Source organism: Silene latifolia, chromosome 3, assembly GCF_048544455.1.
Source record: "Silene latifolia isolate original U9 population chromosome 3, ASM4854445v1, whole genome shotgun sequence".
In the NCBI taxonomy this organism is placed as follows: Eukaryota; Viridiplantae; Streptophyta; class Magnoliopsida; order Caryophyllales; family Caryophyllaceae; genus Silene; species Silene latifolia.
In genome coordinates, this window is record NC_133528.1 from 80,728,995 (window position 1) to 80,751,976 (window position 22,982).

Sequence of the window (22,982 nt, forward strand, 5' to 3'; positions counted from 1 at the left end):
ATCGATTATCACTTACATGTCACCACATAATCTCATGTACACTTCCAACACATCTTGCCATCCATCCACACACGTACGTATATACAACTATATAAGTAGTTACGCATCATATGTTCATATTATTCACACTCACAAACATTACCTTTATACACATATATATCACACAAATTGCATATTACACACACATGCACACACAATTCCCGACTCCACATCCCCATACGAAGTGACTGGCTTAAGCATATTGGGGCCGAGATTTAGGAATGAGGGTGACTTCTCACCCAAAATCAAGTAATTTAACGGGCTCCCAACACACATACACCAGGTTCATTTTATTAGACTTACTACGTTCATTATGTTCATTGGTTACAGGTTCCGAAATCGTCGCTCGAATACCATTTGTAACACCTCCATCTACCATGGAACCTTAACAAGACCTTCCCAGCAGATATGGGCATTACCGTCTCGGTTGCCCGAGGAATAGTAAATATCATAACGTAAATAATAGAACTATTGCAATTGATTACATATTTTAACTCAAAATAAAAAGAAGCTACAACTGATAAAACAACTACGGTGATACTATTCATGCCAAGACTCAGTGATAGACTAGTTCCTTCGAAGCACCCAGCTAAGCTCCACATATCAACACCTGCTACGACCGACTGCCCATTATAATGGATCACGGCAGGCATATAACAAGATAGAAAGACAAACAACACAACACAAGGTCAGTAGCTGAAGAACCACAGACACACCAAGATACAAAATACACACACCCATCGCCAACACCAATCACCCATCAATCATCTGACTAACCCAAAGGTAAAGTCCTGCCAGAATATCCATCGTAACACATATCCCACACCGCCAGTGGGGGACCGCAGCCGTTCCCGCCTAAGCCCCGCTCATCTCCATCGAGCGAATAACCCATGTCCATTATTGTGCACATCCCCCTTGTCGTGGGAACCATAAGGGGCGAATTAAGGGCGTGAAGCCATACCGAAGTATGACTCCACTCAGCAAGGGACGCACCCCGTATACAAACACAACATTACTATCACACAATCAACAACGTTATACACCCCGCAAGACATTCAATCAACAGTGCTGAATAAGAAAACCTACCTTAGTAATTAACCGCACACCACATAAGACCATGTGACGATAAGACAACCTCCATCAACACCTATCACAACCAGTAGGTAAAACCCTATTACTCACAACATAACCACAACACACTTAAGTATGATGATGATGATGATGACTTACTTGTACTCGGCATTCCAGCGACAAGACCGCTACCCGACTCAAGTATCCATCTTCATGGTGTCTCAAAGTGAAAAGGAATCTCAAGGGTTGTAGGTGGGTGAAAGAGAGAAGTTTCGTCGATGAGGTTTAGGAAGAAAAGAGATGAAAAACTGATTTGGGGTTTACGACTTCACGATTTATAACTTATCGCTGAAACCGTCGTACTCGATCGACTATGGGACTTACTCGATCAAGAGGCCTCTACTCGATCGAGTGTAATACTACAGTTTTCTATGTCTATGGGTACTCTATCGAGTAGGCTTACTCTGTCAAGTGTGTTTTTACGCAAAACAGTAGTCTGCCTGATGGTTACTCGATCGAGTACGTGTGACACTCGATCGAGTAAGGGTCACTCGATCGATTAAGTCACTTACTCGATCGAGTAAGTTGGTCTTACGGGTTATTTTAGCCGGTTTTTTTAATAACGCGTGATTAGTATAAAAGGATTCCGTCATTCTTTTTAATCACTTTTGCTTTCTAAAACATTTCAAGAGATAAAAATGAGTTACGTTGTTCTCATTCTTCGCGTTGTTAAAAAATCCCAAGGCTAGGATCGTCGGATTGTCTTGTTCTTTACACCATTGAGTTCGTCGCGTCAAGGGTAAGATTCTTGTATAATTTTTTTAATGTTTCGTTAAACTTGGTTAAAACCCTAATTGGGTAGATTTGGGGGTTTTGGTGTGTTATGATGATTAGGTGATAATTATGTGAATATGTGTTATAGGAGGAGGATTCGTTGAGGAACAGTACTGATTAGCTGCTGTAACGATCTTGTGGTTGCTATTCCAGGTAGGGTTTCCCTACTCGGTTATTGTCTACATGTATTGTGGTGGTTGATCATTGTTGTTGGTTTATATCATAGTTGTTGTGGTATAATGTGGTTGTTGTATAATTGTCTGAGGATTGCAAGGTGCGTCCTCGACTGAGTTGAGTCACTTGCGGGAGTGGCTTCACGCCCTTGATTCGCCCTCTGTGGAACCCGCCACGGAGGGGATGTGCACATTTAGGAACTTGGGTTTATCGCTCGGATGAGATGAGCAAGGCTTAGGTGGGAACGGCTGCGGTCCCCAACTGGCAGTGTTGAATACTTGTTGCGATGGGTATTCTGGCAGGACTACACACTTTAGTGTGTAGTCAGGTGTGAGGTGATATGATGGAGATTGGTTGGTTGGATTGGATTGTTGCATTTTTTGTTTTGTTTTGTTGATTTGATTTATGTAAATAATAACTGACCCCGGTTTAAATGTTTTGAAAACTGTGGTGATCTATTCGGGGATGGTGAGTAGTTATTGAGCAGGTATGAGTTGATGCGCATGGGATAGCTGGGTTGAGTCACCACGAGATGTCTAGAAGTCTTCCGATGTGTCTGAAACATTCCTTTACTTTAGTTGGTTTGACAGTTTTGAGGAAAAGTTGTATTTACGTTATCAGTTTTGGTATTTGAACTTGTATCACTTTAAACTTATTTATTTAAGTACGTTTCTTTATTGTCTATTTGATATACATTGCCTCGGGTAACCGGGATGGTAGCATTCTCATGCCTTAAGTGGTCCTGGTAAGGCACTTGGAGTATGGGGGTGTTACAAAGTGGTATCAGAGCGATGATTTTGGAACCTGTAACTAATGAACCTAATGAACTTAGGGAGTCAAAATAAAATGAACCCGGGTACGAGTTGTTAGGAGCTAATGCAAAGACTTGGGAGACGTCCTAAAGTCGCGACCTCGCCCTACAACTTTGAACCAGTCACTATGGGGTGTGTCTTGGGATCCTTACGTGTTTATCTATGAAGTTGCCTATCTATATAGAAATTTGTTGTATGAATTGGTGGATGAATGCATGTGGAGGATGGAGAATGTTATGGTGAAAGTTGATAAGTAATATGAGTAAATGTGTTAATATGGATGATGGAATTGTATGATGAATGATTTATAACGTGGCTTGTTAGAAACATGTGAAATAGGATGTCGTTTGTTGTATATATACGTATGTTTGTCAATTTATGTATATATAAATAGTTGGTTCGAAGGTAGTTGATTGAGCATGCGGGTAGTATACGAGTCTGCATGACTCAATCGAGTGGGGGCACTCGATCGAGTAGGTGAGTGACTCGATCAAGTAGGTGTGACTCGATCGAGTGGGGGTGTATAAGGCTTCTGGACAGTGTACTATTTTTGGGCACTCGATCGAGTAAGTAGGGGGACTCGATCGAGCGTGGTCAACTCGATCGATAAAGTTTGAGGCTCGATCGAGTGAGGTTTGGGAGGCTTTCTGGTCAGGTTCTGGAGTCGAGAAAGTCGATCGAGTAAGGGGGCAACTCGATCGAGTGGCCTCAACTCGATTGAGTAGGTTGTGTTACTCGATCGAGTAGGTTCTGCACAGGTCATATACATGTTGAGTTGTGGGATGTGTGTTTATGTTTACCTTTCCTCTTATATAGTTTCAAGATGCCGCCAAAGAGAAATGCGTTGTATGCCAGGGCTGAGAATATGAGTATTGATGAGATAGTAAAGATGTTAAAGCACCAAGACGCGTTCACAGATGCTTTAAAGAAGTTTGGGAAGGATAAAGAGGCTGGGGTGAATTTTGCTAAAATGAGTATCAACATCGCTCGTTTCAACCCAGAAGAGTACATGGGTATAGGTGCGCAAATCTTGCTTGTTAATTGGCACACAGAGATGGAGAATATACTTAATGTGGTTCATTGCCCTGAGGAATTTAGAGTGGAACAAGCTGCGTTCTACTTGAGAGATGCAGCCGGAGAGTGGTGGGACAAGGTTAGGGAGAGTGCCTTAGACCTATATGTGAAACAGGGGTTGTCAGCTATACCTTGGAGGGAGTTCAAGAGAGCTATACGTCGAGAGTTTATGCCCGAACATGTCCGTATTAAGTTGAGGGAGGCGTTTGATGATTTCAAGATGACTTCGGAGATGTATGTGGCTGAGTACTATCACAAATTCAATGAGAAGTCTAAATATGCTGAGGACATGGGGCTGAGTCAGGAGAACTTGGCATTGAGGTTTGAGAAGGGTTTGACACCTAAGATCATGGAGAAGCTGCCTGTAGGAGTCCTTACTGATGTTAAGGAGGTATATAAGCGCGCCGGGAGAGCTAATAGGTTGGTAGATATGGCTAAGGAGAATAGGGAGAGGGGTTCTGAGAAGAGGAAGGTTGAGAGCGAGGGTGGTGGTCAATCTAGTTATGAGAGGGGCAACCATAACCAGGCGAGGGCTAACTCTGTGGTCAGGATTTAGTGGTGGAGCTTCTTATGGGCGTGGCCGAGGTGGTGGTAGTAGCAGCTGGGGAATATCTTGCTTTAACTGTGGCGGTATGGGCCACAAGAGACATTAGTGCACCACTGCTGTGGGCAGGGGTTTTCAGAGGCAGTCTCAGGGGAGTTTCTCTCAGGGTCCGTCTCAGAGTTATACTAATAACAAGCCGGCTGGGTCATGGAACAATCAGGGTGGTCAGAACAACAACAACAGTGGGGCTTCCCGCAATGGCAGTAATTTATATCAGAGACCACCAGCGAACAACAACCAGGGGTCGGGGTCGGCTGCTAAGCCGTCTACTTCTGCGAGTACTGTCCCGGGAGGTGGACAGAAGACCAGTGGTAAGCTCTTCATGATGAAGAGGAAAGCAGCTGAGGATGATGCTCACGTAATCACGGGTACTTTTCTTGTTAATGGTGTCTTTACCTTTGTTTTATTTGATTCGGGGGCGTCACAATATTTTGTATCATCGAGTCATGCTAAGATTTTGGGTTTAAGAGAGTTTGTGTAATACCCGCCCTTTTGAAGACCCGTTGAACAGCGTTGAATGACCTTGGGAGCGGTAATAGTCGTTAGAAGTCGTACTAAAATGACCTTATGTGGTGAGTTAGGGGTGGCACTCGATAGAGTAGAGGCTACTCGATCGAGTAGTTTTGATACTCGATCGAGTAGGGGACACTCGATCGAGTAGGTGGGACACTCGATCGAGTATCGTCTTTTCAGCGAGGGTTTATACTCGCGTTTTGTTATATCCGCAATCATTTCCGCCTCATTTCTTCAGAGCCTTAGGCCGCCTCCTTCCCTTCCCTTTCACCATATAACCTCCATGGATGCCTTTGAAGGTCCTTGTGCCTTAGGAGAGCATAGCTTGTGTCGGGTAGCGGTCCTTTGCCAGGTTTCTTCTTGTAGGTATGTCGTCATCATCATCTGTGCCTTGTGTTTTCAGTTAGGGTTTGCTTGGTGGTGATAGATGGTTGTATTGTGTATATAGGTGTTGCTTGATTGCTGGGTTTTGCTTGCGTGGACATGGAATGGTTGCAGTTGCTTAAAGGTAGGTTCGCCTACTCAGTTTCTGTGATGGTCTAGTGTGTCTCTGGTTCTCGAGGCGCGCCCTCGGCTGAGTTGCGTCACTTGCGGGAGTGGCTTCACGCCCTAGTTTCGCCCTCCGTGGAACCCGGCATGGGAGGGGATGTGCACATTAATGGGACAGGGTTATCGCTCGGTATGATGAGCGGGGATTTGGTGGGTACGGCTGCGGTCCCCCACTGGCAGGGCTGGTCCAGTGGACAGTCGGTGACAGAGATTGATTGGAGTGGGTGTGATTGTGTGTGACTGGTTGTGTTTGTAATGTATTGATAATTGTTGTCGGTTTATGTTGAGTCTTGCCCCAGTTACTGACCTTGTGTGGTTGTCTTGTTTGTTTATGTGTCTGCCGTGATCCCTTATGGTGAGCAGTCTGTCTTAGCAGGTGTTGATGTCGTTGATAGCTGGAGTCTGGGCAGGGATGAGTCTTCGCGAGTTCTGATAGTAATAAAGTATAGCCGATGAGTTGTATCTTTACTTTGTTAAGTTGGTTGTAACGCTTGTAATATAACTATGATTGTTCTTTTATCGACTTTTGATGATTACTTACCTCGGGCAACCGAGATGGTAATGCCCTAATATGCCAAGGAAGGCCTAGTTAAGGCTCCTCGGAATATGGGGGTGTTATAAAGTGGTATCAGAGCGACGATTTTGGAACCTGTAACCAATGAACCTAATGAACGTAGTGAGTCTAATAAAATGAACCTGGTGTATGTATAATGGGAGCCCCAGCTGATGCTAGATTTAGGGTGAGTAGGCGCCCTCATTTCAAAATCTTGGCCCCATTGTACTTAAGCCAGCCACTGGGTATGGGAATGTGGAGTCCGTGTGTATGTAATTGATGTGTATGTAGATTGCGTCAGAACTATCCGTGGGTGAGCCTTTGTTAAAGTTGGTATGGGTATAATAGTTGCATTTGAATTGTGTGCAGTGAAGTTTTGGTATAATTAGTGAGCTTATACGATGATTATGAGAAACGTAAAAAGAGTTTTATTTAATAGAAATGCGTGAAGAGTGTGGAAGTGTATGCTGTAATATGAAAAGTGATTATGTTGGTGTTACTTAAGGTTGTTGGTAACGGTGATCCTATATGAGTTTATAAGTCCTACGGTAACTATAGTGATGATAGTTAAAGCAGTGTAGAGTCATAATATGAGAAATAGCAGGTAATGATGCTTTTGTGCAATGTTTAATGGTTGGAAGTTTCCGCTGTGTGATGATTAATTTGTGTAGGATAATTTGCTTATGATTGAAATTGGAATACGATAGTAATACATTTAAATGACATATGGAAGGATAATTATCGTTAATTATATGTTTTAACTTGACGTGAGCATAAGTTCGCTGGCAATGTGGTAAAATGAGATAGATATGATATAGTGATGTAATTGTGAATATGAATGACTCGGTAGCAGGTAAACCGAGTTGGGTAAATTTGTTGTAGCGTAGTATGATATGAACCTTGTTTGATGAGACAATACGATACGCTTGAGTAGTAATGGTAATACATGAGTGAGTATGATAACTAGTGACGAATTCCGAACATGGTTTGGAATCGACACGCGATATTGTTTTTGCAGGAATCTTCAATTTACTTCGTATTTCTGACCGAGTACTCAACCTTACTTGACCGAGTGCGAGTGCTTACTAGACCGAGTAGACCTCACTCGATCTAGTTAGGAAGCTATGACGTCGGGATGTGGAAATTTTCTGCAGATACTCGACGAAATAACACCTACTCGATCGAGTAGAGGGCACTCGATCGAGTACCCTAGGCACTCGATCGAGTAGGCTACAGTACAGAGGCTCTTACGGGTTTCATAAAACCCCTATTTATTCTCATTCTCCTTATTCTTATTTCGTTATTTCGAACCCTAAGCCCTAATTTCCTCAAAAACTCTCCTTTCTTGTGTTGGTAGTGATTAATATGGGGTTGCTTTCTTTGTTTGATTTCGTTCCTTTACTTTCCTATCTAATCAAGGTATGAATTTCTTCCTTATTTACATGTTTTATCACTTTGAACTTGTTAGAATGGTAGAATTAACTGCAATTTCGATTCATATGGACGAATCATTGCTTTTAATTGTTGTAATGTGATTCATATGCTTCCCTTTCATGATTGTGATGATTAATTGCTCCAAAAATAGAGTAGAAATTACCAAATTGGGGACAAAGTTTCTAGGGTTTGCAAAAAAACAAAATTGATTTTGGTTGTTTTCTACATGTTGGAGGGTGAAATTGAGTACTATATGTTGTATATACCATATTGAAAGTTGGATTTTGGTAATTTTCACCTTAAAACTTGCCTTAAAACTCCGTCTTAAAGGTGCCCCAAGTTGAATTTCGTTTTCTATAATTGAGATTTTGTGTTGGATATGAATGCATATGTAAGAGTTAAGCTTTTAATATGGTAATGGTGATGTTAATTGTTGATGAATATGTCAATTTGTTACAGCTGTAGAGACCGTCTGACTAGTCTAGTTGAGTTAAATGCTTCTAATGTTGAATGTTGATGATGACATGTTTTAAGTTGCCTTTCTATGAACACATATGAATATCTCACATGTTATCAAGTAATTGTATGGGGGTAGCATTTGAGCCATGCCATGATATCCGAATTGGTTGAGTAGATTGTGTTTATCATGCTAAACTTTTCACAGCTATAGAGATTGTCTGAGTTACTATAAACTGAATTTATATACCGAATTGGGAATTTGTTGGTGAAAGTGTGTACCTAGCGGTGTATTCCAAGTTCAATTGTGTGAATTGTGTGCTTTACATGCCTATGCAAGTTTGTTTAAACCGTATGCTGAAACAGATGCCGAGACTGAACATAGGGACCCGTCAGAACAAGAGGGGGAGGGCTTCACAGCCCGAACTTGGGGAAGGTAGTGGACCCGTAGTACCCGCGGTGCCGGAATACCCTTCAGTGGTGTTTGTAGACTTTAAACAAAGGGAGAGATTTGTGGCGTTGCAAAAACGCAAAATGAGGCAACCGTTGTGTGGATAGCACACTTCTTGAGGACTTGGGAATTGAGACGGATGTCCGTCACATCTTTGAAACCTTGGGGTTTACGGGGTTGTATCGGCTGAGGAAGCATTCTTACCCTTTTCCGACTTTAGAGTTTATGAGCTCGTTTAATTACGAGCCAGATGCGCAAACTGTTGAGTTTCGTTTGATGAACACAAGTTTCTTGTTGACCATGGACCTTTTCGCTTCTCACCTTGGGTTAGCCAAGCCTCCCAAGGATTCCATCAGTGAGATCCCTTCTGAGTGCGATGTTTGCCGCCTTATGCCTTGTCTTTATGGAAAGCCAGCTTCCACCTCAAGCAACATGTTGATTAATGATGTTCAACATGTTACTTTGAGGATCTTCCTTCGTTCTTTGTCAAACTTTCTTTATGAGAGGCCGGATATGAGTAAGCTGAACAATCATGAACTGTTGCTTTTGATGTCTTATCTGAACCCGGAGCGGACCGAGAAGGTGGTCTTTAATGCTCCCGCCATGGTGTGTGCTAGCCTTGCTTTGATGGCTACTTCTACCACCCGGTACCTGAGTTGTGGTGCTATCGCCACTCGGCTAGCTGAAAAGCTAGCCTCTTTTGAGGCTTCTTCGGAGTACGTGCCTCTATCTACACCGGTGCCTACGATGGACAGAGACTACTACCTCGACCTGAAATGGTTGAGAACTTTAGCGGATGGCAACCTAGCTTGGAGGGTGTGGGGTATGAGCTGGATGAAGATCCCGGCTCCTGAGCACCTCTCACCGACAGAGCCGTTACATCCGGTGGTGATAGCTGTTGACTCCGATGAGGAGGAGGAGGATGATAATGAGCCCCGGCAGTTGCAGACCTACCTCATTGATGACACGATCCTTCAGGTGATGCCCGAGCCGAAGAAGGGGGAGAATGTGGCAGTGGTGGAGGAGAGACCCAGGTTGGGGAGAGGACCTCGTCGGGTGAGGGAGAGGACAGCTGAGATTAGACCACGGCCGGCAGCACCACCGTAGCAGCACCCTTTTCCTTGTTATCCCTACCACGACACCCCGGAGACGCGTTCGAGCTACTTGGCCGAGAGAGTGTCATCTACTTTAACACTCCGGAACATGCATGAGATGGCGTACACTCAGGGGATTGGCACCGAGGGACCGCATCCGGTGTGGTGGAGCGGAGTTGGGGATTATAGTGGGGTTTTCCACTCTTACGGGGTGGATCAGTCAGCTTGGGGAACACCTCAGTCCTTTGCTTATAGTGGCTTGACCCCGTGGCACGTGAATCTTGGAGCTGGAGCAGGGGTTGATGAGGGCATTGGGTCGTCGGGAGCAGGCACCTCGGGAGGAGAGGGTGGTGGAGATGAGATGATGGATGAGCAGCAGCAGCAGCAGGAGTGATACTCCTATTCTTTATCCTTGTTTATGGTGGATGGTGTTGGACGATAGTAGTCGTTGTTAGTTAGAACTTTTATTTTGGTTTGTATGGATGGCCATAAGGCTGGATTTGCTAGTTTGACCTTGTTGCAGGAGTGATTTTGGGGGTCGGGAAGTCATCCCGACTCGCGTTATGTGACGTTTATATATATATGTGGTGTTATGACAGGTTTTCTCTAAGGCTTGACCTGTGGTTACTCGGCAGAGTGCCCCACACTCGGTCGAGTAGCTGCAGGTGTGACGGATATGGGGTATTCTAATCTCAGGGCTACTCGATCGAGTAGCCAAGACACTCGATCGAGTAGCGGGCACTCGATCGAGTACCCTATATACTCGATCGAGTAGCACTGTTACAGGAACTTTTCGTAAAATTAAAATTGTTTAATGGTTATATAATTTCATGTTTGGTGTTTAACATGGTTATTGATCATTAGTAACACATTTGAACCGTTAGTTTCATATGTTGGAAGTCGTGCTTGGATTTTACATACGTATTTGTAACGAATAGTGAGGTAGCAAGTGTTTCTTATTGCATTCATTTTACATCCGTAATGTCTACTAGTTATATTTCATCGGAAGTGTGTCCTCCCATATATACAAATGCAAATGATATAAACATGCACTCTTGACGTTGGCTAGTTATTCGTATATGCTTGCATGTGGTTTATGGTTTAATGGTTGTCACGCTAAGGAGTAATGTCAATAAGAAATGATTTGGGTTAGATATATGTGTCAAAACGTAAGTAAGTACATCAAATGTGTAGTGTTTTGGTGGTGAACTTCGGGGACGAAGTTCCTTTTAGAGGGGAAGAGTAATGTCGCAAAATAAAAAGGCCGACATGGTAATTATTTTGTTGTTTGTTTATAAGGTTTTCTATAACTTTGGTTACTTTTCTTGTATGAAGTTGTAATTATTTGCTTTGGTTCGTCGAATAATTCGTGTACTGATGTAAAAGTTGATAGTGTGCTTTAAAAGACGGTCATAAAGAGATAGTTACGATGTCATGCGTTGGAATAGAATCGCGTTGTTGAGTAACATGGTGGTATAGTGTGTGGGATTTATCTGTATCCATCCGTTTAAATTTAAGGATTATAACGAATTTATTGTGATGATAACTAGTCATAAAATAAATTGCATAAACAAAATCGTAGATGAATAAGAAATAACCTTCGGTCCTAGCTAATAAGGCCTATGAAAAATATCGCAATTATATTCTCCTATCAGTTGCACCCAAGATGATATGAGATATGCCCTTGTTCTTTTGCTAGAATCGATCCTCCAAATTAACTGATTAACTTTAGGTTTTGTGTTTTTCTTTTGATGAGAGGAGGCTAGGTTAGAATTAGGTTAGAAAAATTCTCCCACACACTCCTTATATCCGAAAATCAGAGTGAATAAGGGGAGTTTTTCTTTTTCTAAATCTCGGCCCATAATTTCCGAAAATGAGAGATATTATTTTCTCATTTCTCGGTTTTTAGCAACAACCACAAATTAGGATAAAATCCACTTATTTTTGGTTAATCTAAAATTATATATACTGTGTACATTTTATTAATTGTCATACATGTTGTCCTGTTTTAATAAGTCCATACATAACTGATTGTAGTCGATTTATTAAGTCCGGCCTGACAACATATATTATAACAATCTCGTGTAAAATATACTTTAACTATAAATATTGCATATTTATAATTAGCCAATTAAATATAACCGATTACATTTAATTACAAATTAACATATTAATTCGACCAAGCTAACATTATATACATTAATTAAATATAACATATTATATTCAATTTACGAATGGACAGTTAATTCGTCTCAGCTAATATTATTTAATCGGCATTAAATAATCGTCTCATCAACACATTGACTAACTGTTTAGTCATATAAGGCATCAATGTGATTACATTTCCATAATCACATCTCTCAAACACATCCTTTAGGTGTGACCTTTAGGGACCAGTTGATCACCGCCATCAGTATGATAATAACGCCAAACTTTCTAGCAAGCCAACCGTTATTAGGTAATCATTAATCAACTGATAAAATACGAAGTATACCCTTGTGAACCTTTAAGATATTTACAAATGTTATCACACTAATTTGTGGAGGACACAAGCTCCAACAAACTCCCACTTGTCCTCACAAGTGTATGTGCGATAACTGATTCTCATATCCTAAAATTTCTCCCACTCAATGTAAAACAATTTGCAAAATCTGTAATTACAAAGGTCGTATTTTACAAGCGATCTGTATCAAGAGTGGTTTCCCTGACTAGAGAGTAACTTAACTGATAAGCGAATCATCATTCGAGCATGGCCATGCATTTCAGTTACAACTCCTCGAGTGGCCCTGAGAAATAACTATACCTGATAAGGGTTGGATATTTTCCTCAACTCGAATCCTGCATATGTAAGCACAAGTATGAAATGACCCGAGAAAAAATCTACTTAGCCTCCAGTTACGGCAGACCGTGAGAAAGAAACCAAAGTCACCCAAAAACTGCCTTAATCTCAAGAGACAGTCGATAGTCAAAAGAATCGACTCTAGGAACACAATGGACGTCCAATCCACGACCTGGCACCGAATGTTTTTAAACATTTAGGACTCCATTACGTTGTCACAAAAAATTTGTCCTACGAGGTATTGTTATAATCTTGCATATGTGATCGATCAGTCAACCGTTTGACTTATGGCTCGTTGAACCCACCATCAATCGACTGCACAATATAATAGCCAGAGTTATCAGCTCATGTAGGCGATTACGGACCAAACAAAATATAATGTAATTCAGTTCACTTTGTGGCGTTCAATAATGTCAGTACAATCCACGTGAAAAACAAAATATTATAATAAAATGATGAAGTTATAAATAGTATATGAAAAAGATAATGTATCAAATCCATAATTAACTACTACAACTCAGGAACACGTTTAATTCCCATGGAAATAACGTGCCCTTCATGCTTATCATATTTCAATGGCTCAGTAGTAGAATCTGCTACAACTTCCTGTTTGGAACTATTCCAGCTGACCGCAACACCATTAAGAGTAAGAACGAATCTAGACTGAGATTTCTAATCATCTCGATCCGTTTTGAAGCTAGCATATGCGTAACCGATTGCGCATAGCTTAGTATCGCTTTCATAAGTCAATACCCTATCCTTAGTCCTCCGTAGGTACTTGAGGATGTTTTTAACAGCTATCCAGTGTGTTTCACCTGGATTCTTCTAGTACCGACTCGTCATACTCAATGCATATGCCACGTCTAGACGTGTGCATATAATGGCATACATGATTGATCCTATTGCAGATGCATAAGGAATACGTCTCATGCGCTCAATCCCTTCAGGCGTCGTGGGTGACTGAGACTTGCTCAACTGCATCCCAGACGTCATTGGAAGGTTCCCCTTCTTGGAGTTGGTCTTGCTGAACCTTTCAAGAATCTTATCCAAATAAGACTCCTGACTCAGTGATAATGTCCGTCGTGATCTATCTCGGTAGATACGGATTCCTAATATGCGTTGTGCCTCACCCAGATCTTTCATCTGGAAATGGTTCTTCAACCGTCCTTTAACCGAAGATAAGAGAGGAATGTCATTCCCAATCAAGAGTATGTCGTCGACATACAATATTAAGAAAACAATCTTGCTCCCACTCGACTTGATATATAAGCATGGTTCCTCGACCGATCGAGTGAAACCATACTCTTTTATCACCTGGTCGAAACGATGATTCCAACTCCGAGAAGCTTGCTTAAGTCCATAAATGGAACGCTTAAGCTTGCATACTTTCTTAGGATGTTCAGGATCTATGAAACCTTCGGGTTGCACCATGTACAACTCTTCCTCCAAATAACCGTTTAAGAAGGCGGTTTTCACATCCATTTGCCAAATTTCATAGTCATGAAAAGCGGCAATCGCTAAGATTATCCGAATGGAACGTAGCATAACTACGGGTGCAAAAATTTCATCATAGTGCAATCCGTGCACTTGAGTAAAACCTTTTGCCACTATTCGTGCCTTATAGGTATCTGGTTGCGCGTCTACAGAATGCTTTATTTTGTAAAGCCATTTGCACTGTAGAGGTTTTACCTTATTAGGTAAATCAACTAGATCCCATACGTCATTCTTATACATGGAGTCCATCTCGGATTGCATGGCTTTGAGCCATAGCTTTGAGTCGGAACAGGCCATAGCACCTTTATAGGTAGCGGGTTCATTACTCTCTAGGAGCAAAACGTCATTCTCCTCGACCATACCAATGTATCTGTCCGGAGGATGAGTGACTCTACCCGACCTCCTAGGTTCCTCAGGAATATTAACAGTATCATCAGTTGGAGGAACAACTTCCTCCATTCGTTCCTCGGTTGTTGGTTCTGGAATCTCCGACAGCTCGAAGGTTCTATTACTCGTCTTGTTCTCGAGAAATTCTTTCTCTAAGAACGTCGCACTAGCCGCAACAAAAACTCGATGTTCGGTAGGCGAATAGAAGTAATGACCAAACGTTCCTTTTCGATAACCTATAAAGTATGTCTTGACCGATCACGGGCGGAGCTTATCCTCGTGTCTCCACTTGACATAAGCCTCGCAGCCCCAAAACTGAATAAAGGACAAGTTAGGGACCGTTCCCTTCCACATTTTATATGGAGTCTTGTCGACAGCTTTAGTCGGACTTCGCTTAAGTATAAGAGCAGCTGACAAAAGAGCAAAACCCCATAATGAATCAGGCACTACCGTGTGACTCATCATGGATCGAACCATATCAAATAAGGTTCGATTTCTCCGTTCGGAGACACCATTTAATTGAGGTGTTCTAGGTGGAGTTAACTGCAAAACGATTCCACAGTCTTTAAGGTGTTGATCAAACTCATTTGAAAGATATTTGCCACCCCGATCTGAACGGAGTGCTTTAACCTTTCTACCCAGTTGGTTCTCAACCTTGTCCTGGTATTCCTTGAATTTCTCAAAGGACTCACTTTTATGCTTCATTAAGTAGACATATCCGTATCTACTCAAATCGTCCGTGAAAGTGATAAAATATCTATAGCCATCTCTAGTGGTAATTGACATAGGTCCACAAACATCAGTATGTATGAGTCCTAATAGGTCACTGGCGCGCATTCCAACACCTTTGATGGAAATTCGAGTCATTTTGCCAATGAGACATGATTCACACGTGCCATATGTAGAAAAATCGAATGCGGGAATAGTCCCATTATCGACGAGTTTCCTTACACGTTTCTCATTTATGTGTCCCATTCGACAATGTCATAGATAGGTTTGATCTTTGTCACCAACCTTTAACTTCTTATTATTCACGTGTAATACTTCCGTGGTTTGATCTAAGATGTAAATTCCATTCATGGAAACTGCTTTGCCATAAATCATTTCATTAAAAAGAAAATACAGCTATTATCCTTTATTGAAAATGCAAAACCGTCTATATCGAGTACGGAAATAGAAATTATGTTCTTAGATTAACTGGGTACATAGTAACAGTTATTTAAAAATAACTCAAAACCACTAGGGAGTTGGATTACATATGTTCCCTTCGAGACTGCAGCAACTCTAGCTCTATTCCCGACTCGCACGTCCACATCACCCTTTGCGAGAGGTGTGATGTTCTTTAGGCCCTGCAAGTTATTACACAGATGAGAGCCACAACCAGTATCAAGTACCCAAGTTCCGAAACTTGCATGGTTAATCTCAATCATATGAATATAAGATGACATACCAACATGAACGACGCGGCCTGCTTTTATGTCCTCACGGTATACGGGACAGTTCCTCCTCCAATGTCCAGTCTTGTGACAATGGTGGCACTCAATGTCACCGCCCTTGCTCTTTGCCTTGCCTTGTGAGCCACTAGTCTCACCAGGCCCACTCTTACCGTTTCCTGGCTTTTTAAACTTTGGCTTACCTACAGTTAGGTCGCCTGGAGCTTTGCCCTTACCTTTATTCTTGTTGGAAATCGTGAGAACATCCTGCTTCATGCTCCCACTCAATTTCATGTCCTTCTCGGTCTGTACGAGAAGTGAGTGTAGCTCATGAGGACTTTTCTTTTAGTCATTCATGTAGTAGTTGGCCCTAAAAAGGGCAAAACCATCATGAAGAGAATGAAGCATTCGGTCAATGACTATGCTCTCACTGATTTTGCAATCAAGTGCCTCCAATTTCTCGACATTCTCAATCATGTGAAGAATGTGTGGGCTAACCGGTTGGCCCTTTTGGAGTTTCGCATCAAAGAAGCGACAGGTATGCTCATAAGTAACGATTTTCGGTGCTTTTGAGAACTCGTTAGTGAGCGTGGTGAAAATCTTGTTTGCACCTTGGGCAATGAAGCGTCTCTGCAAATTGGTTTCCATTGCAAAGATGAGTACGTTCTTTATCGCACCCGCTTCCATGACGAAATCACTATAAGCAAGTGACTCGTTAACTCCTGCATTGGGGCCTGGGTTTACCGGTATTGGCTCAGTTAAGTACTTGAGCTTACCGTCAGCAATGGCAGCATTCCGTAGTCCGCCTCCCGATCCGCAAAGTTGGACCCATCATTCTTCAGTCGTGTGAACTGATTCATGTTGTCCATAAAAACTTTAAGCCAGGACTCGCGTCCTAGTGTGGCACTCGGCATTGGGATTTCGTTATTTCCAGCCATTTGTTGTAACAGTATTATCAAAAATAATCGTGTTCTACACTGCGAAAAGAAGAATAAAATAATAAGCATGTGCATCGTTATGATTTTAAGTCTAATGAACTAGTGTCATAACGCGAAGACTCAAGCATTTATACAATTGACCTCCCTCAAGAATTATATAAATGATCCCAAGACTCAATTATCTGTAAATTGATAAGCCAACCTTTTAGCTAATTCTCTTTGTTAGAATTCTTGGTCGATAAATTTCGTAAATTCTATCTTTAGTCCATCATAATCACGAGAAACTCTTCGGACTATAATGTTGAGATAAACTAAGTCAACACAAACTACTTACCCAACGTAGAAGGGGTCATATTATGCCTACCGACGAAGAAGGGATTCATAGTTGTTTGCCCTTATAAAGACTAGTCTCAATTTCCGTTTTAGAGGAAGATCCCATCAACTTTATTTTAATTCATTTTAAGTGAACTAATATCTAGCATGCGTGAATGAATAAACTAAGGTGATGGCTTAAACTCAGTGACATCTGTATGTCTATGAAAACTAACATTCAACCTACATGAGTCAATTTTCATGCATTTTAGTAGTAGGTGGTTTGGTTTAGGCGGAATATGATGCATAAACTATCATGTGAATGAAAAGCAATAGGAATGAAAACGTAAAACAATAATAAAGTCCTAGTGTGGCCTATCCTATCAAAATGAACATAAATACAATTTTGGAATCCATCCTTGGACCCGAGAAGCTTGTCTTGATGTTCCATCTTGATCCATGTAGCGGGAGTGAGCTCCAATCTCCATCTTTAATCTTCTTTAAAATTACAATTTAAATTTACATAATAAACCTATTTACATTCTAATTCGGAAACCGTAATATAAAAGAAAACCAAAACGGAGATACGAGATCTCAAATTACATTAAAAATTATGTACCCATCATTACGAAAACATAATTTGACTAAGGCCACACTAGGTATTACAATTTACAACCGATTGCAAAAATACGTAAATAAATCCATTCAACGATTCATTCAACAAAAAATGCATCAACTAAATAAAAATTAAACATGCAAGACATAATTCTTTAATTATGTAGATTAATTTTATCCAAACCACCTATTTAATTGATCAAATTAAGTGACAATTCCTCAATTACTCACTATAAATTTAATCTTAATTCATATTAAACTTGTAATATGAATTTAATCCATCAATATTTTAAACTGCTTTAAAATAATTAGGTATCTTAAAATTTGTGAACTTCTTCACAACAATTAATCATACATTTTCAATTTAATGTATAATCAATATTAGCCAAAACAAACAAAACAAAAAACTTTTTTTTTTATAATAGTCTCGGCAAGTTTGCAAAAAAAATAAAAAAAACAGCCTTTTTTTTCTCTTTTTGCTCACGGTTTTTAGCCCGGGAAAAAAAAACAGAATCCCTTTTTTTTCTTAGCTCACGGTTTTAGCCAAATAACAAATTTTTTTTTTTTAAATTCGGCAAAACAGCAAAACGAAAAAAAAATAACAGAATTTTTTTTTTCTTCTTCTGGCTCGGCAAACCCTAAAAAACAGTCCCCCTTTTTTTTTTCTTTTGCGGCAAAAAATGCCCTAAAACAAAAACATGATATTGATGAACAAAATCGTTTATTGTTGCTATTAACAAGATTGACATATTCACCTTATAATTTAAACATGTAAATTTATGAAACATGATTCTAAACAACAATTTAGAACCATTTATGCCAAAAACAATATAGCAAAAAACAATTTATCATCAACAACCAAATACGATTTCCATTTACATCTCAATTTAATTTTCATTAAATCAAAACATCTACAAATTATCATATTATCATCTTAACTGATTAAAACAACAATATGTATGAATCAAAATGGAAATCAAAATATCAAAAAACGGAAAAAATTTCGGCTGAAACAAAAAAATTTTCACGGTTAAAAAAATTTTTTACAGCCAAAACCCTAAATTTTTCGAGACCAATTTTTTTTTGTTTACATCCAATTTTATGAAAATCATCAAAATAAAATTCGTGACCTTGGCTCTGATACCACTTGTGGAATTTATCTGTATGCATCCCTTTAACTTTAAGGATTATAACGAATTTATTGTGATGATAACTAGTCATAAAATAAATTGCATAAACAAAATCGTAGATGAATAAGAAATAACCTTCGGTCCTAGCTAATAAGGCTTATGAACAATATCGCAATGATATTCTCCTATCAGTTGCACCCAAGATGATATGAGATATGCCCTTGTTCTTTTGCTAGAATCGATCCCCCAAATTAACTGATTAACTTTAGGTTTTGTGTTTTTCTTTTGATGAGAGGAGGCTAGGTTAGAATTAGGTTAGAAAAATTCCCCCACACACTCCTTATATCCGAAAATCAGAGTGAATAAGGGGTGTTTTTCGTTTTCTAAATCTCGGCCCATAATTTCCGAAAATGAGAGATATTATTTTCTCATTTCTCGGTTTTTAGCAACAACCACAAATTAGGATAAAATCCACTTATTTTTGGTTATTCTAAAATTATATATAATGTGTACATTTTATTAATTGTCATACATGTTGTCCCGTTTTAATAAGTCCATACATAACTGATTATAGTCGATTTATTAAGTTTGGCCTGACAACATATATTATAACAATCTCGTGTAAAATATACTTTAACTATAAATATTGCATATTTATAATTAGCCAATTAAATATAACTGATTACATTTAATTACAAATTAACATATTAATTCGTCCAAGCTAACATTATATACATTAATTAAATATAACATATTAAATTCAATTTACGAATTGACAGTTAATTCATCTCAGCTAATATTATTTAATCGGCATTAAATAATCGTCTCATCAACACATTCACTAACTGTTTAGTCATAGAAGGCATCAATGTGATTACATTTCCATAATCACATCTCTCAAACACATCCTTTAGGTGTGACCTTTAGGGACCAGTTGATCACCGCCATCAGTATGATAATAACGTAGTATACCCTTGTGAACCTTTAAGAGATTTACAAATGTTATCACACTAATTTGTGGAGGACACAAGCTCCAACATAGTCATGCTGCGTGTTGATATGAGACCTGTTTCGTGTTGATGGTTGTTACTAGTGAAAGTGTAATCTCGTAATGTGTTGGGTAATCGTGGTTGTGCCGGTTTGTGTTGTGAGGCTGGTATTTCAAGTAGTAGTTTGTCGAGGTCGTTCTATATGGAGCATTAGACAGTTGATGATGATGACATGGGGGATGGTATTTCCGGGGAGTAGTGACCTGTGTCGAAAGAGTAATGATGTCGTTGTGTTCCCGTGTCTTGTTCTTTGAGATAGGTGAGTTGAACTTCGGGGACGAAGTTCTTTTTAAGGGGGGAAGACTGTAATACCCGCCCTTTTGGAGACCCGTTGACCAGCGTTGACTGACCTTGGGAGCGGTAATAGTCCTTAGAAGTCGTACTAAAATGACCTTATGTGGTGAGTTAGGGGTGGCACTCGATAGAGTAGAGGCTACTAGATCGAGTAGCTTTGATACTCGATCGAGTAGGGGACACTCGATCGAGCAGGTGGGACACTCGATCGAGTATCGTCTTTTCAGCGAGGGTTTATAATCGCGTTTTGTTATATCCGCAATCATTTCCGCCTCATTTCTTTAGACCCTTAGGCCGCCTCCTTCCCTTCCCTTTCACCATATAACCTCCATGGAAGCCTTTGAAGGTCCTTGTGCCTTAGGAGAGCATAGCTTGAGTCGGGTAGCGGTCCTTTGCCAGGTTTCTTCTTGTAGGTATGTCGTCATCATCATCTGTGCCTTGTGTTTTCAGTTAGGGTTTGCTTGGTGGTGATAGATGGTTGTATTATGTATATAGGTGTTGCTTGATTGCTGTGTTTTGCTTGTGTGGACATGGAATGGTTGCAGTTGCTTAAAGGTAGGTTCACCTACTCAGTTTTTGTGATGGTCTAGTGTGTCGGTTGTTGTGTCGTGGTTGTTGTGTTGTAGTTGTGTTTGTGTGGCAGCGTATATGCGGTAGTCGGTTGGTGTTTTCAGTCTGTTGGTTATTGCTGTATTGCAGTTGTCTGTGATTGTTTGTCTCTGGTTCTCGAGGCGCGCCCTCGGCTGAGTGGGGTCACTTGCGGGAGTGGCTTCACGCCCTAGTTTTGCCCTCCGTGGAACCCGCCACGGGAGGGGATGTGCACATTAATGGGACAGGGTTATCGCTCGGTATGATGAGCGGGGATTTGGTGGGTACGGCTGCGGTCCCCCACTGGCAGGGCTGGTCCAGTGGACAGTCGGTGACGGAGATTGATTGGAGTTGGTGTGATTGTGTGTGACTGGTTGTGTTTGTAATGTATTGATAATTGTTGTCGGTTTATGTTGAGTCTTGCCCCAGTTACTGACCTTGTGTGGTTGTCTTGTTTGTTTATGTGTCTGCCGTGATCCCTTATGGTGAGCAGTCTGTCTTAGCAGGTGTTGATGTCGTTGATAGCTGGAGTCCGGGCAGGGATGAGTCTTCGCGAGTTCTGATAGTAATAGAGTATAGCCGATGAGTTGTATCTTTACTTTGTTAAGTTGGTTGTAACGTTTGTAATATAACTATGATTGTTCTTTTATCGACTTTTGATGATTACTTACCTCGGGCAACTGAGATGGTAATGCCCTTATATGCCAAGGAAGGCCTAGTTAAGGCTCCTCGGAATATGGGGGTGTTACAAAGTGGTATCAGAGCGACGATTTTGGAACCTGTAACCAATGAACCTAATGAACGTAGTGAGTCTAATAAAATGAACCTAGTTTATGTATAATGGGAGCCCCAGCTGATGCTAGATTTTGGGTGAGTAGGAGCCCTCATTTCAAAATCTTGGCCCCATTGTACTTAAGCCAGCCACTGGGTATGGGAATGTGGAGTCCGTGTGTATGTAATTGATGTGTATGTAGATTGCGTCAGAACTAGCCGTGGGTGAGCCTTTGTTAAAGTTGGTATGGGTATAATAGTTGCATTTGAATTGTGTGCAGTGAAGTTTTGGTATAATTAGTGAGCTTATACGATGATTATGAGAATCGTAAAAAGAGTTTTTTTTAATAGAAATGCGTGAAGAGTGTGGAAGTGTATGCTGTAATATGAAAAGTGATTATGTTGGTGTTTACATAAGGTTGTTGGTAACGGTGATCCTATATGAGTTTATAAGTCCTACGGTAACTATAGTGATGATAGTTAAAGCAGTGTAGAGTCATAATATGAGAAATAGCAGGTAATGATGCTTTTGTGCAATGTTTAATGGTTGGAAGTTTCCGCTGTGTGATGATTAATTTGTGTAGGATAATTTGCTTATGATTGAAATTGGAATACGATAGTAATACATTTAAATGACATATGGAAGGATAATTATCGTTAATTATATGTTTTAACTTGACGTGAGCATAAGTTCGCTGGCAATGTGGTAAAATGAGTTAGATATGATATAGTGATGTAATTGTGAATATGAATGACTCGGTAGCAGGTAAACTAAGTTGGGTAAATTTGTTGTAGCGTAGTATGACATGAACCTTGTTTGATGAGACAATACGATACGCTTGAGTAGTAATGGTAATACATGAGTGAGTATGATAACTAGTGACGAATTCCGAACATGGTTTGGAATCGACACGCGATATTATTTATGCAGGAATCTTCAATTTACTTCGTATTTCTGACCGAGTACTCAACCTTACTTGACCGAGTGCGAGTGCTTACTAGACCGAGTAGACTTCACTCGATCTAGTTAGGAAGCTATGACGTCGGGATGTGGAAATTTTCTGCAGATACTCGACGAAATAACACCTACTCGATCGAGTAGAGGGCACTCGATCGAGTACCCTAGGCACTCGATCGAGTAGGCTACAGTACAGAGGCTCTTACGGGTTTCATAAAACCCCTATTTCTTCTCATTCTCCTTATTCTTACTTCTTTATTTCGAACCCTAAGCCCTAATTTCCTCAAAAACTCTCCTTTCTTGTGTTGGTAGTGATTAATTTGGGGTTGCTTTCTTTGTTTGATTTCGTTCCTTTACTTTCCTATCTAATCAAGGTATGAATTTCTTCCTTATTTACATGTTTTATCACTTTGAACTTGTTAGAATGGTAGAATTAACTACAATTTCGATTCATATGGACGAATCATTGCTTTTAATTATTGTAATGTGATTCATATGCTTTCCTTTCATGATTGT